Source organism: Solenopsis invicta, chromosome 1, assembly GCF_016802725.1.
Source record: "Solenopsis invicta isolate M01_SB chromosome 1, UNIL_Sinv_3.0, whole genome shotgun sequence".
NCBI classification, from domain to species: domain Eukaryota; kingdom Metazoa; phylum Arthropoda; class Insecta; order Hymenoptera; family Formicidae; genus Solenopsis; species Solenopsis invicta.
This window is the reverse complement of record NC_052664.1, coordinates 24020020-24035443: the sequence shown is the minus strand read 5'-3', so window position 1 is coordinate 24035443 and position 15424 is coordinate 24020020. Positions and strand designations below refer to the sequence as shown.

Sequence of the window (15424 nt, the reverse complement as noted above, 5' to 3'; positions counted from 1 at the left end):
GAACGGCGTCGCGAAACGCTTCCGTTTCTTAAAGATGCGGCTTCTAATCAGATCTGTTACGTCTACTCTCATAGTATTGCTAACATTAGTTTAATATGAAACGAGCTTCAATGCAAACTTTAATCGTAAAACGATCTCAGCGACTGCGAAAATATAAGAATTACATACCGCAAATTAGTTCCAGGTTTCATTAACCGCCTTCAGCTTCCTTAAAAGATGACTAAATTATAGAATCTAATGAAATACGTAGCATTTTATCTAAAATGCAATTAGATAATACTGGATTCACTTTTATGAAGAAGGCCGTTCCCAGTAAAAACTAGCTGAAGTTTGGAGAGAAGTGGAGGAACAGTTAAATTCCAGTCAATCTTGAACAGTTAATGTTTACAGAAGCTGTCTTATGAAAACAGGTAAACAACAATAATCATATGCAAACTTCTAACATAAACGGTCTGATTAGAATTAACCGGCTATATGCGCGACGATCCGTGGTCCTGGATGACAGCTGTTGACGGCAGGTCATGTGAATCAAAATGGGCAAGATCACAGTTTAACGATCCACCTTGTCGGCCAATTACGTAACATGTCCGTAGCAATATTAGCGGTGATCGTAGAATCGTATTTTTATCACGATGTTTAACATGGCACAAAGTATTGCTGGCTATCGCGCAAAGAGCACTCGCAAAAAATTCCAAACAGACGTCACTTTTACCGTCATCAAGTCCTCCAAGTATGCATGTCACGCCGACACTTTTACGACGCAACGAAGATTGGTCGATCAGAAACGATGATCTTCAGTCCTGGTAGCCTCCTCGAAAATATCATCAAACACCTTCTCCACGTCGGCAGTGTTGAGATTTGACACGGGAATTTGTGGCACCGCCGGGATTGTCAGGTGTAGACTCTCGTCGCATATCCCCGGCATAGTGCGACTCCTAGATAGACTGACAAGACCCTTTTTCGTCGAGTCACGCGATGAGAAACGTCTACCTTTGGAGTCCTTCGACTCCGCGACGCCGTCGTTTGGATTATCAAAGTATCTGCGAATTTTATCCTCCATTTTTTTTACGCTGTCTGAAGACGCCTCATACTGCTTCTTCATCTTGAAGGACGATGGCGATTTTGGTTTTGGCGGTTTCGGAAGGTAGGACCCGCTGCTAGCGAGGGGTTGCGACGGCAAGTTACTCTGTGCCGGGTGGGACGAAACATGATGGCTTTTCGAGAGTGCTAATTGATGCCATGACTCAGACTTTGATAGGACGATGGATCTGGATGGCCTATTGGTGCAAGATACAAGATACTCGTCGCTAGAATCCATCGTGCTCGAGATTGGCGAGCATTCCTTTTGCATGGGTCGCGACTGGCCACCCGGTTGCTCGTACTGTTCTCTGAGAGCGGTGATCCGATTTTTTGCGCCAAATCCGGAGGATGGTGTAACTGAAAGTAGACCAGTGACAACCGTCGGTGGCTCTAACCTTTTCGATGGCTCCAATTTCTTCGGCGGCTCCAACTTTCTCGGTATCTCTAATCTTTTTGGTGATTCCAACTTTCTCGGTGTCTCTAATTTTCTGGGTGGTTCCAACTTCCTCGGCGGTTCCAATCTCTTTGATCGTTCTGATCTTTTTGGTGGCTCCGGTTTTTTTGGCAATTCCGGTCTTTTCGGCACTTCGGGCGGTTGAAGTCTTAAAGGTGGACTAAAGCTGTTAGATTTATGAAAATTGTCAGACTGATTAAAATTACTAGACTGGTTGACCACAGGTACGTGAAGATCGTTTAGCATTGTTCGTTCATTTTGCAGTTGACGAACCAGGCTTTGCTGTAGCATGTTATGTCGACGTATTTCGTCTTCGGTTGTCTCGTTATCAGTTGATTTGGGATGTGGCCAGAGCTGTGAGGGTGATAAGGAAGACGATGGCGATGTTCCAGAGTCTGATCTGATCCCGTCTATCTGCATCGCTGGAACGTCCGATGCGACAGTCGCGATAGCGCAAGTGTATCGCGTGACTACGCCGGTGTCTACGCTGATATCTTGATTTTGAATATTCTGTTCTTCTGGCAAAATGCCGTCACTCGTACGCAGGCGATCTTCCTTATCAATTTCATACGACACGCTTGGCAGCCGATCCTCGAACGAATCTTCATTAGGTTTAATGTACGGGATATAAGTCGGATACAGTTGCGATCGATTATCAATCATCGATTTAGGTGAAAAATAATTTTCACATCGTGGACTCGTTTGGAAAACCGGTTCAGGTGACTGATGACTAGAAATCGTCTGAAAAGGAACCTCCTCCGTCGAATACGGCAAGCAAAGAGTGTCCTCTTTGATAAGATCACATGAATTCTTATTTGCTAAGGGCAGAGCTTCATTTTTCGAAGCGATATCAGTCGTTACGGTATTATAATTCCGATTGTGGTCAAGGATGAAATGGCTTAGATCCCCGACAGGATGATAATTTGAGTTTGATGTCAGAACGGTATTATATTGAGGTGTCCAATGTTCTTTGACTTCTACGTTTGGCTCGTTGTGAGTTTGAACAGACACATTGTTGTACGCAGTCGGTGGCCCTTTTGCGATCCTAGGAGTCACTCGAAACTCTCGTGCCTCCTCAGGATGACAATCGTCATTGATCCCCGTCTGTATGGCTACGGACGAGCTACCTTTGAGCATCGCATCGATCGGTGCGTTTCCCACGAATGCAGTTCCGAACAAGTCTTTATCATTGTGCAACGTGGCTAGAGGTTCAAAAACATTCTTCTCGCTGCGAAGATCAAATTTATTTCGAACTGGTTCCTCAACCGCGCGACCCGGCTCATTTGAACGATATTGTACCTGCGGTTTGTTCTCAGAGAACATCCTAAAGGAAATTTTTCCGTCCACTACGCCAAGGTTCTCATTCAACGGCGCCAAGTTCTTACGATGAGCAGCGTTCGAGTATTCATTACGCTTGCGAGAATCCTCGATGCTTTTGGTTTCCGGGGCGACGTTCTTGCCAATAAAGGGCGCAAACTGCTTGCAGAACAGCCGGTAATCGAGTCGTCCGTTCTCCGTGACCATCTTGTTTGATTTACCTTCGTTTCTTTCATGCTCGATCCACGGTGGTCGAGGGAAGACGGATTTCTGGGTGTTCTCGCTCATATTGAACGATTGGGATTGATTGATGTCTCGGTCAAACTTCTTGGCTTTTTCGCGTAAGGAATTTCCGGATGATGGCGCATTATCCTTCTGCCAATGGGCGGTCGGGGACTTTGGTGTATGCGGTGTGTTTGGCTTCTCGATTTTCCGAAACAACGATGAAGGCGCGTGTTTGAAGCCCGCGTCCGACTGCGGCACGTTTGCGTTTGCAAACGAGAAGCCATTATGTGCCGCGTTGACACCTGTCGACGTCTTCTTGTTCACCGGAATTTGTGGAGACGTTGATGGCGTATCCATGAAACGTTTGGCAACATTTTGCAGCCTCGGTGACAACTTGTCAGCTTCATTCACAACGGACGAAGGCTTATCGAAGGCAGTCTTGATGTTCGAGAATCGGCTATTCCAATTCTCTTTCGTTTGCGACATGTCCGCCGTCTTGGTGTAGCCGAGAGATTTGACAAAGGCGGGCGCGGCGTTGTACGCCTGTTTTGTTTCGTTATTCCGATTGATCAGCGCTAAGAACTTTTTGTCATTCTCCGTTTTGGCCTGGAACGACGGCACAATGAGATTGGACGCGTTCGCGGTAATTTTATCGCCCACGTTGATGGGTCGTCGTAGCACCGCGCACCCGAGATTGTCGTAACCGATACTGTCGGCCTGTAGCTTCAGATAGCTCGGTATGTCGATGGTGTTGGCGCGCTTGATCTTGGATTTTTTTACCGCAAACTTGTTACTGGCGTTGTTGCACTTGCCGGCGGTGATCAACTCTGCGCGTTGCCGAAGCGCTGCCGCGAGTTTCGTCACCCGACTCTGCTCCTCGCTCGCCCTCTTGATCGCAGCTTCCTCGTCGTCGTTCACCTTGTCCTGGTAACCATCGACAACTTCCCGTTGTCGAATCTGAAGTGCATTTGAATCATCCGCCGTTCTAGATGCGACCGCCGGCCGATCCACGTAACCGATCTGCGGCGGAACCAGCGGCCGATATACACTAGTGTCCTTATTCTTATCGCGCAATGACTGACGTTGATTGATTACGTCCTTCGTGTACTTATCGTGGATCTCCTCCACTTGCGGTCTCTCGCTGTTCGTCACGTTACGCGATACAGGCAGCAGGGGTTCGGATCGTTCAACCGAGAACACCTGATTGTTCAATCTCGCTAAATCCGCACTGCTCTCCTCTAGCTGTCTCCTCGCGCGTGCGATCTCCTCGGCGGAGACGCCGATGGTGTGCCTGACGGGGCGCCGTCTTCGTCCGGGTGACGCACCGCAGCCTCCGCCGCCGCCGCTTTGTGCCGTAACGTCGATCGTCTTGTCGCTCTCGTTAGCACCCGATTCCCTCTCTTCTACCGGTACCTGCAGTCGCGATAGCAGGCTCGAGACCAAACGCAGGAGTGAAGCTTACTCGTGGGATCAGACACTCCGCCGTACTTGGCGAGCGTCGCGACGTCCGTGCGCTCGAGCGTCTCGCGCAAACGGGAGAGCGCGGTCTGAATGTCCAACAGCAGTAGATCTTCCAGGAACTTGAGCTCGTCCTTCCTCGATACGGGCACGTCGTGGTCGCAACCGTGGTCGCTGCCGAGCAACGCCTCTTCCATAGAACGGCGCGCGCAGGATCGATCGCCGACCCCGTCGGTGCCGACGCCGACGCCGGGCACGGTGAGCGACGTCGCCGTCGGCTCGTCGCTGCCTCGCCGGCAACTCGCTGCCAGGGACAACTCGAGTGCCTCGCGCAGACGTTCTACCAGTACCGGCAATGAATTCCACTCACCGACTGCCACGCTGGCACCACCGCTGACGCAACGCTGTGCTCCGTCTCCGACGTTGGCGGTGGTTGCCAATGGCACCCCTGTACCCGGTTCTGCCTGCCTCGCGGCTACCCCCGACACCGGCACGCCGTCGTCTGACGACGCGCTTCTCGTGACGGTCGCCAGCTCTGCTAAAAAAGAATGAGGACGATAGTTGGAAATCATTATCGCATCGAGGTTTTATTTGATTAAATTATCTAATAAGATGTAAATCATATATAACTCAGGGTTGGAAACGTTACTCTATAAAAATAACGTGTTATCCCGTTACTTAAAAATAATTTGTTACTTTTTCATGAAATTTTGATAGCTTTTTTTTTAGAGTGGCGTCGAATTGTCTTCGCTGTTATTTGATCAGTTTAATACTATAGTGATTTTGATCAATCGCAACATGATCTATAAACATTTACTATACAATAATAATCTATTGATCTATTCTACATAGAAAAAAAAATTCCTAAATTTTAATAAATATTTATTTGATAATATTAATAAAATGTTTAGTAATGTAAATATATATTTATTTAGTACAAGCACTACTATTTTAATTTAAATATCATTTTTTTTAAGTAAATATTTGTGTACCTTAAGTAAACATTTTATTAGTACTAGTCAAATAAACATTTATTAAAATTTAGAAAATTTTTATCTCAGTGTATAGATCTATAATTGTGATATATAATATTTTTAACATCTCCAATATATAATTGTATTTATAGTTTATATACTTTGTATTTTTATATAATACCATGATCGGTATATTGTAATATTTGATAAAGTAATAGTTATGAATTATTAACGAACTATTATATAAAAGATTATATAACAGAAATTACATCAAAATCAACTAACAGGTGCTTAAACTCTGTAACGTTGAATAAAATTACGCTTTTATGCAAGTGTGAAAACACATACCTAACTATGTTTTCAGACTACGTGAAGAAAATGTTGCCAGAGGCAAGATACTGCTTTGCTAGTCGGATAGCGAAAGAAAACTCACTGCTTTTCTGCCAGAACGATCGCTATTTTTAATCCGCGATTGAAGAGTCCGAGCGTAAATCTTGACAAGTGGTGCTTCTCGAAGACTGAACATGTACATACGATTATACGCGTTAGCGATTTACGGTATACTCGCGACTTGCTTCTTGAAGTTACTTTACAACGATTCGTCGTTTTTAATCCTTTCAGTACTGAGATCGTTCGGCCTTTTAAGAGTAAACAAAATAAAAATAATAAATAAAAATTGAAGTGCGTCACAGCACGTCACAGGTTGATAAAGTGCGCACGCAAGATCCATGTTAAAAGTATTCACGCAGCACTGAAAGGGTTAATCGTACGTCGTCAAGATTCACCAAACTTCCTACATTTCGTTTTCAAAAGCACCATTCGCGTCACGCGCTTTACACTCGGTTCAGAACTGTCGCATAAATATATCGCGCAATTAGAAAGAAGCGAGAAAGTATTGTGAATTAAATCTAATTGTAAAAGATAATACCGATAGCAAAATGTCGTACAGTAAAAATGAAAACGTTACTCCGACAATCGCGTAACTGAAGAAAACACTATCCAAGTGGAACAAAAAGTCATCATCATGGCATCAAGATGACGTCAAAATGGTTCTAAAATGATTATTAAAAGTCACTTTTCGATCAATCACGAATCATTTTGATATCATGTTGACTTGTTGTCCTACTTGGGATATTCTTCTACCCGAACGATCATTGATCAATTTACGTTCACGAGAGAGATAAGAAAATTTTGGCAAACCGTCCTCTCTTCCACGCTACTAAATCACCGGATCGCAAAGAAGGAATGAAGAAGAGAAAACGCGTAATTCTCGCACGTCGGTACCGTGTTTTCGAACGTAATCGCTTATCGCAGCACGAAGAGACCTCGCGCACGTCCAGCCGTCTCGGCACGTCTCTCTTCGGCACGTCAACGCGTCGCGGGTTTTAAGAGCTTCGCGCGAGTTGGGCGCGGGTCGCGGGGACGCGCGAGGCAGTTTGTTAGAAGCATTGTAAAACAACCGGTTTTCCCGCGCGTCGCGTCGCACCGTTAATCCGATTTTCCGCTGTGCTAAGGGATGCGCGAGATCTGCAGGCGATCGCGCGCGAAAACGGAAAAACGCGAGAGACAGAGCCCGCACAGCAGTGAGTTTCGATGCGCTATTGAAACGCACAGTATTTTTACCCGGTTGTCCGCTGCCACTGCGCGCGGACGCGCGATTTCTTCGCGACTCGCGAGGAGAGAAGGAAGAGAGAAGGAGCGGCACACGCGAGCGGAGATCGCGACCGAACGCGCGCGCTGACCGGCTTCGGCTATCGCGCGCGTCCGCGCGCGCTCGCTTTATTTAAAACAACGTACGGGGATTCTCTCCGCGAGGATTTATTTTCGGTCGCTCGTTCGACGCCTGTGCAGCTGCTGTGCGAAGCGAAGCGAAGCGGGGCGAGGCGAGGCGAGGCGAGGCGAGGCGCTCTCGCGCACGCCGGCCGCGAAACCACCCGCGTGTACAAGGCGAGTCACAAAGCGCTCGCCGAAAACGCGCTCGCACGTAAGATTTTGCAACGGGGAGATCGGCTCGCAACAGCTCAACTGTCGCACCTCATTCGCGCCATTAATTACAGTAGTTCCGTTGTTATTGTACCGTAATGCGACCGCGTGTCACGTCGCGTTTTTATTTTTGGAAATGAAAGCGTTGAAATGACGACGCGGTTGCGAAACAACGTTAGAATTGAGGCTGCTGCCTGACACTATGATTTGACAGAAGTGATGCTGACAAGTCGTTCCCCTTACAGAAATTTAATACCGGTGTTAAATTTCCGTAAGGTTCTTGTTTCTCTCTTTGCGCGTTAACGACGGCTGGAACCTTCGCCTTTATCGTCGTCGATCGAAAATTATGAACAAAATAATCCGAAAATGTAACGAATTTGATTCAATTCGTTATTTCATTTAAGAAGGCGAACATGCGCGCAGACATACATAACGTTGGTCGTACCCCAGTTGTTGCGCTCCACTTTGCTCTACCGCCCATTCCATTTCTCTTTCCAGATGGAAAAGTTTTCGTAGCTCAGCCTTCTTTCTCCGGATTGTTAATTTTGTTTCGTCCGAATCGAACGCGTCATTTTTTGTTTCGCCTAACGGAACCGAGACCTCTAAAATTGTCGCGACAAAACAGATTTTCCGCTTTGTACACACGTGGTGAACGCACTAATGTCTAGCCTGTCGTACTTCTCTTCCACTGGATCGTCTTTGTGCCAATTTTTCTGCTCTCTTTCTTCCTACATTATTTTGTCTTCTTTTATTCCGTTCATTGTCCCGGTCTAAACGTATTGTCTACTCGGTTTCTATATTCCTATCTCTCTTTTTTCTTTTTCTTTTCTATCTCTCTCTTTCTCTTCTCTGTCCCTCTCTTTCGTTCTCGTCAATAATTCTATTTCTGATAGCGCCATTAGTCACTGTTGTACTCAACAATATTTCATATTCCGAGAATTTATATCGAGCATTTCCATTGTAGGATCAGGTAACTGTAGAATTGTATATCGCCGCGAGACCGGAGGATTTGTAAATAACGCGGAAACCTGTAGCGCGACCGAAATAGTTTGCGCGTAAGAAAGTTTAGATTTCCTTGAAACATAGCGCGAAACGCGCAAATCGCCGCACATCCGTGCCGAACTATCCCGCTGACGTCGCTATTCAAATAAACGCGTGAACGTCTATGCGAATAATGGCAGCGTTAACGCAAACACGTCGACGACTTGGGTGAGCAGCGCCGATTGGTTCCGACAAGGAGCGATGGGGTAAACACGCCGCGAACGCACTGCGTGTGAGTTTGTGCGCAATTTCTTTAAAATTAATAGAATTTCTATTTTAACTTGCGGTAAATGTCCCAGAAACGACAATCGTAATTTCACATCACGCGTGTTCCAACTTTGAATCCAAATGGTACGTGGAAATAAATTTTCCTTAAAAATTAAACCGGAAGTCGACAGAAACCAGGCTCTCAAGAGTTGCAAATGCGTTACGCGAATTAGCCCTCTTAACCCAAATAGCACATAATATTTATAACAGATTTAAAATTGTTTATAATAATTATTTGAATATTTTTTAAATATTTACCAAAATGTATATAAAACAAATATAAAATATTACTATAAATATTTACTTTTTTATTTACCATAAATATTATATAAATATTTATGAATATTTATCATGTGTTGTTTGGGAATAAAAATATAATAAAATACAAGTACAATAAAATTGTATTGTTTATATAGATTTAGCACGCACGCTTTAACCCCTCTCCTAAATTTAATTATACCATGGTATCTAATGTTAGCGGGAGGTAACAAAAACAAGATGGCACAAGACCAAATTTTCAAGTTCTCAGAAACCAGAGAGTGTGCCTGCGCATTCTAGCGCACTATTTTGATATACTTTGCTACATTGTACTATTATCCTAAATGTGTTACAAACGTGTACCACTTTCGAAATTCTTTGACGTTACTAAATTTCACGCTTAAAAATATATGATGTAAATTTGTAGAGTACAACTCTTTTCAGACCTCAATACTATAAATGCATTAATGTAATGTGCGTTGTGACCAGATATTTTTTTTTATTATTTCAATTGCTTTATTTTAATTGTTTAATATAATGTTGAAGTCGCATTGAAAAGAGGTATATATATATTAGGTATTTAGACGTATCAAAACAAAACCTAACTTTATAAAATTTTTACGGAAAAACGGAAAAAGTCGGATTTTATTGTAAAGATATTTTTCTCTCTTTATTATTTAAATTTTAATAAAAAAATAATTAAAAATGGTATTGTTATTAACATTCTTATGAAATTTGTCTTCAAAACTCGTGACTAATCTATCTTAAAAATAGCTTGTAAATGATTTACAATTTTACACATATTTTCTAAATACTAAAAACTAAATACTAAATACTAGTCTTTGATATAGAATTCTTTTCTCAATGCTTCGTTTTTTTGCATCAAAAAAATCAATAAAATGTTTGGTGAAAAATCAATATTTGACTTCTATTATTTGCCATGTTGTTCAAACATAATATTTCGAAAAACAGTTACGTCATATATACGTTATATATATTAGATTTACGTTTCATTTTTATAAAGCTTGTAAAGCGTTTTACTTTTAGATAAGTTTTATGGAAGCGGTAGTGATTACCGCAAGCTGTGTTTTTTAAAACAAGCTTCACAAGAATGTTAATAACGACGCCAATTTTAATAACTTTTTTTAATAAATTTTAAATGATAAAAAGGAAAAAAATACAATCTTTGAATGGAACAAACCCGATTACTTTATCTCTTTCCGTTTTTCTACAAAAAATTCACAAAGTTAGCTTTTTATTTTGACGCATCTAGACACTCCTCTTATCTCTCGTAATATTTGGTATTTAATAATCATCTCGCATAAAATTTTTTTGTACTCAAAAGATTATTAAAATTCTCGAGTTCTTTCTTTATTTCTTGATACTATACTTGATCGAAGTACGCGTTACCAACCTGGGGCCGACGTTTCTTCCTTTTGTGTCTCTTCGCAACTCAGCCTTTCCCTCGCTTCTACCTCTTTAATTTCCTCTCGTTTTTTCTCCTTTATTTCTTCCCCTTCCTTCTCCTTTATTTCTGCTCCTTCCTCCTCCTTAATTTCCTCTCGCTCCTCTTCCGATCCTTTCGACGATTTTTCTGACAAGCTATCCGAGCTATCCGATTTCTCTATCGTGCTCGCTACCTCATGGCTGACTTCCGCTGTTTCCGTGGTCTCATCTTGAGTGTCATCCTGCTCCGACGCGTCCTGCGAATCTGCAAAAGCGAGTTAAATATAACAATCGTTCGACAGTACAAGCGCACCTGAGTTAATTGGAAAGAGATGAGAAGCGATCATCCGCAATGGAAAGATGTCATTTTTCTATAAGTCAATGCAACGGGCAACGGGGCTTGAAAGATTAAAGTTCTCGATGCGTTAGTCATGAAAATGCGTCATGGTAGAAAATGTTTCATGTTTGACAATTATGTTCATGTTTCTTAATCACATCCGATTTTCGTGTAATTTCAAAAAAATTAAAAGTTACGTAAAATAAGATGCAACACTCTCTCGTTAAGTATTATTTTTTAAATATTCCAATAATTTAATCTCCGAAGCATCGTATTCGAAGGAAATATCTTTTTATAAAGTGATGTAAAAGTGTACTGTATTTGTGTTTAAGATCCTTGTCAAGAAAAAAGAATAGATACATAATTCTTATTATTTTTATGATTCTTATTATTTCTGCGTTTCACAGACAGGCAGTTTTATAAAGATCGATGACGTAGCTCGGCGAACGCTTCTTGTTAATAAACATCGTCAGTGCAGTGGCGAACACAGCGGCGTTATATATCGCGGAAATGCGACAGGATGTAAACTGTTTGCACCCCAGATGCAGTAGACAGAGGTACATTTTGATTGTGCGAGAATGCGGTCGTCCAGAATCTTTTGGTTAATACGCTCTGCATTCCGTTACACATTACGTTGATCATATTAAACATTACATTTTTACGCGCATACGCTGAATTACTCTCGTTCCCCTGACTTCCTCCACTGACACTCGTTTATCTATCTACGATGATACTCAAGCAACATGGTCGTGACAGAGCTCGTAAAAGGGCTCTCACCTTCTTTTCCCGACATTTCAGCACGCTGCCTCGACTGGACGCCTAAAAAAATAAACACAGCTATTAGGAAACAATAATAATATTTGCAATTTTATTTTTTCTTTAAGGATGATAAAGTAAAAAATTTTTATCGAGCTGCCGTTTTATTTTAAAACAATTGGAGTCATACGCAAATTTTTATTTTTGCAATTTTTATTTGAAATAAACTCGACAGTAATGATTCACAAAAATTGATAATTTGAGGCTTACAATGTAAAATGATATGCGAGTTACCCTACAAAATTGTACTTTATCTGTATATGTTTCTTTAAATTAAAATTTGCGAAACTTTTAATGTGTATTAAGTGTAGTGTTTGTGTTGTCATTATATTTTGATAAATACATTTACATTTATTTATTTTTTTTGTCGATTCATAAATTTTGATAGAAAAGAAGCATTGAGTGATTTCAAACTTGTGAGATTAAATTCAAATTTAATTCAAATACAATCACCATTAAAATAAATTAGAAGTGCAGGAATAGTTCAAATTTGAATAGTTCGAGAATTTTGAATCATCATGATTCGATTTCGAATCGATCGCTTATTCTGATTGTTTCATTTGAATTTCTTGTAGCAAAAATCTTATATCAATGCAAATCAATTCTCGTGCCTGATTCTTTGCCAATTTCCACAAAACTTCTCTACCATTTTTAGTCTTGTAAATTATTCAAAAATTTTTATACACAGTAGACAATTTTGCAAAATTACTTTGCAAATTTTATTTCAAATTTGTATCAAACTTTTTTGGAATTTTAAATAGAAAAAAAATGTAATTGCTCCATTATATGTATTTTCCTAACGAAGCGAAGTGATAACACTAAAATACTCTCATTTCAATAATAACATTTTAATTTCTACAATATGTGTTTAATAACTATTTATCAGTATAATACTATCAAACTTATTGTCTAAAATTTAATATAAATTCTTATTTAACATTTTCTTAAAAATTATTTTCTAAAATTCTTGCAATATCATGTAATATAAATCCAAGGAAATTTAATTTATTCGATTTTGTATTCAAATTAAAAGGATTCGGTCTCACAAGCACTTGACTTGCACACTTCTACAACGATCTGTCATATCAAATATGCGATACGGCTAGGTTCGGATTAAAGTACAGTCGGTCGCGTGACACGCGAATCAAACGCCTACCTTCTTGTTCTCGACGTTCCCAGGTTTATCGTAAATCGTTCCCAGATTGAAAAGACTTGCTCGTTATCGAAAATAATAGAGACGGAAGAGAGAAGCACACGCACACGTGGTGCACGGCGTTCGTTCTAACAAGACATCGTCGGCACTTTCGTGGTTTTGAGGGCCGTTTCGCACGAAAATAGCTCTGACCCGTTTTTCGTACGTTCGGAAATTAGGAAGAAGCGGGCTAGACAGCGCGCTGATTTGCACGCGGGACGACCATGATAGGTAGGCGGTAGTGGCGAACGCGGTGTGTGCCACGAGGTCGCATTTTATAAATAGGCCGGGCGAGTTGCAGTGCGTAGGTAGACGCCTCCGAATGCTACCGCGAGGAAGTGCTCGCGTTTCGCTCGTCACAGAAATTTCTCCCCGAGATTACTACCCGCGATTTCGCGTGAGCTTTCGGCTCGACGACGAATGAATGGGAGGAATCGATCGAACGGAAAGAGCGGGATTTCAATGAAAGGAATTTCGTTCGTCGCGACCCGTCTTCCCTCTCTGCATCGCCAGATTTACTCCATTGATTCTTTCGGTTGCATTCAAAAGCAGTTAAAACGTTTGTGATACAGCAGAGTCTGCCTAACTTACTGTTTTACAAATTAAAAAGAAAGGTAATCGTTCCATAAATTTAATCTTCCCAACACAGGATTATCAGGTTCAGAAAAGAAGAACGGATTGTGGCTTACAACAATATTATATCGCGCGCGTGAATTGTTTTTACTCGACAAAGAGTTTTCTAACTGATAAAACTATAGTCAAACGAAAATTTAAACTACACTATAAAATATAAAAGACATTAAAAATATGTTTGAAGTCTTATTTTGCGTATATATTGTTATTATTATTTTAATAATTTAACTCACACAAATTCGACGCAAACTCTCTTTGGGTTCCAAAAGATAAATCAAATGGCAATTTATTTCCTTATTTTGCCTGTTATTCCTTATCCACGATTATTTATTACATAGTGCAAATCTATTTCCATCCCTTATATTTCGGAAACGATTTAAAATTGTGAACAGTCACGAAATACGTATTCGAGGAACTATTCCTTTCAAGGAGTTAGAGAGGTAGAATGGTAATGAGAACAGAATTTATAGACACCCTGTACATGGATCGTTTGTGTTCCAACTTCAATTCGATTCCATCCCAATACTAAGTACTTGCCGTTACTACGTTTCGATCACGCAGCCGTGACTTTTAGTAAATGATTCTATGTGGCAGCATGCCAACGATCGCTTTACCATCCTGTTGAAGCTCGCCGACTGACGATGACGGCCTCGTCGAATTTTCGCATCGTCGACGGTCACGTATTTTCGGATACAGGAATGCAGTTTCCGTAAGACCGCGCTCCCATTTTTGGACTTGGTAAAATTGCCTAAAAGTGTTTCGTGTAAGCCGCGAGAAAGTTACACGGAGAGAAACGCAATGTTTAAGTCTGATGCAATGTATATCAGATAAATCCTTATTAATTGTGCATTCAGAATTAATGCGATGTAATGTAGATGTAACTATAAACACAATAATTTTTAGAAAATGTATAACAGAATTCAAATCAAATAATTGTTTTTGTTTTCTTTGTACATTGAGACAAAAAATCATGAATGCTGCCGACGAGAATTTTTTTAAGAGATATCGTATTATTTATAAAAAAAAAATATGAAGAAGTTTAGTGTGTTTTGTGTGCGTGCCAGAAGTGGCGACGCATTTGAAGTAAAAATAACATTTATGAACATCAAACTGTTCGCTTACACTGTAAGACTTCTGAATTATTTCTGGACGTTTTCCATAATTGGTTTTTATGAAGCTTGGCATACAAGATTGATGAATTTGAATTATCTTCCCCACAATACACAATTCCATGGTTAATTCTTTCGAGATTCTCAAATATATGTACCAATAAATTTTTCTAAAAGATTGACATTAAATAATTAATATAATTGAATGATTAATAAATCATTAATTTAATTTTTGTCATTATTTGTCTTTTTAGCAACGGACGCGTACGCAACACTGTTTTAATATTGTATAAAATTAATATTAATTACAATTAAAATTAATTTAACATTAGAAAAGATCAAAGAGATATTTTTTGCTTCAGTTTTCACGACGATACCGAATAATGTGTTACAAAAAGACACAATAATTATATTGAGGATTTCAAAATTAATCACCAACTTTACAAAAACCTTCAGCAATTGCAAGCAGTGTAAATATTATCGCACGTAATCACTGTCCGATCGTGCACGAAATGAACCAATTACCATTTTAGGAGAATTACAGTTTTACCAGATCTGCGGAAAAAACAAAAAAGTACCGAAACCTTCGAAGAAGGATAGATCTTAAGGGTTGAGTTTACCTTTTAGGATCGGAGGACCAGCGTCGGGTGGCAGTAGGAGGCCCAAGCCTTCGGGAGACTGCAGTGAACGATCGTCTCTCCACCACCGAACTCTCACCGTTCCGGTGGTTATTGCTGGCAGCGGTGGTGGTGGTCGACAGCGCTGGATGATGCTTCGCTATCAACGCCGCCATTAAAAGCATACCGTCACCGGGCCCAAATTTAGACGGCCCGA

General features: G+C 40.9%; 1 non-coding gene across 1 annotated transcript; it reads right to left on the bottom strand.

Annotated features, from left to right (window-relative positions):
- Positions 1-329: 329 nt before the first annotated feature.
- LOC105193295 lies at positions 330-15407 on the bottom strand. The gene is made up of 5 exons (XR_005575371.1): positions 15211-15407; positions 14128-14130; positions 11618-11651; positions 10472-10768; positions 330-5069 (listed from the first exon to the last, which is right to left on the bottom strand). It is a non-coding gene; the product is annotated as an uncharacterized LOC105193295 (transcript).
- Between the last annotated feature and the right edge of the window lie 17 nt (positions 15408-15424).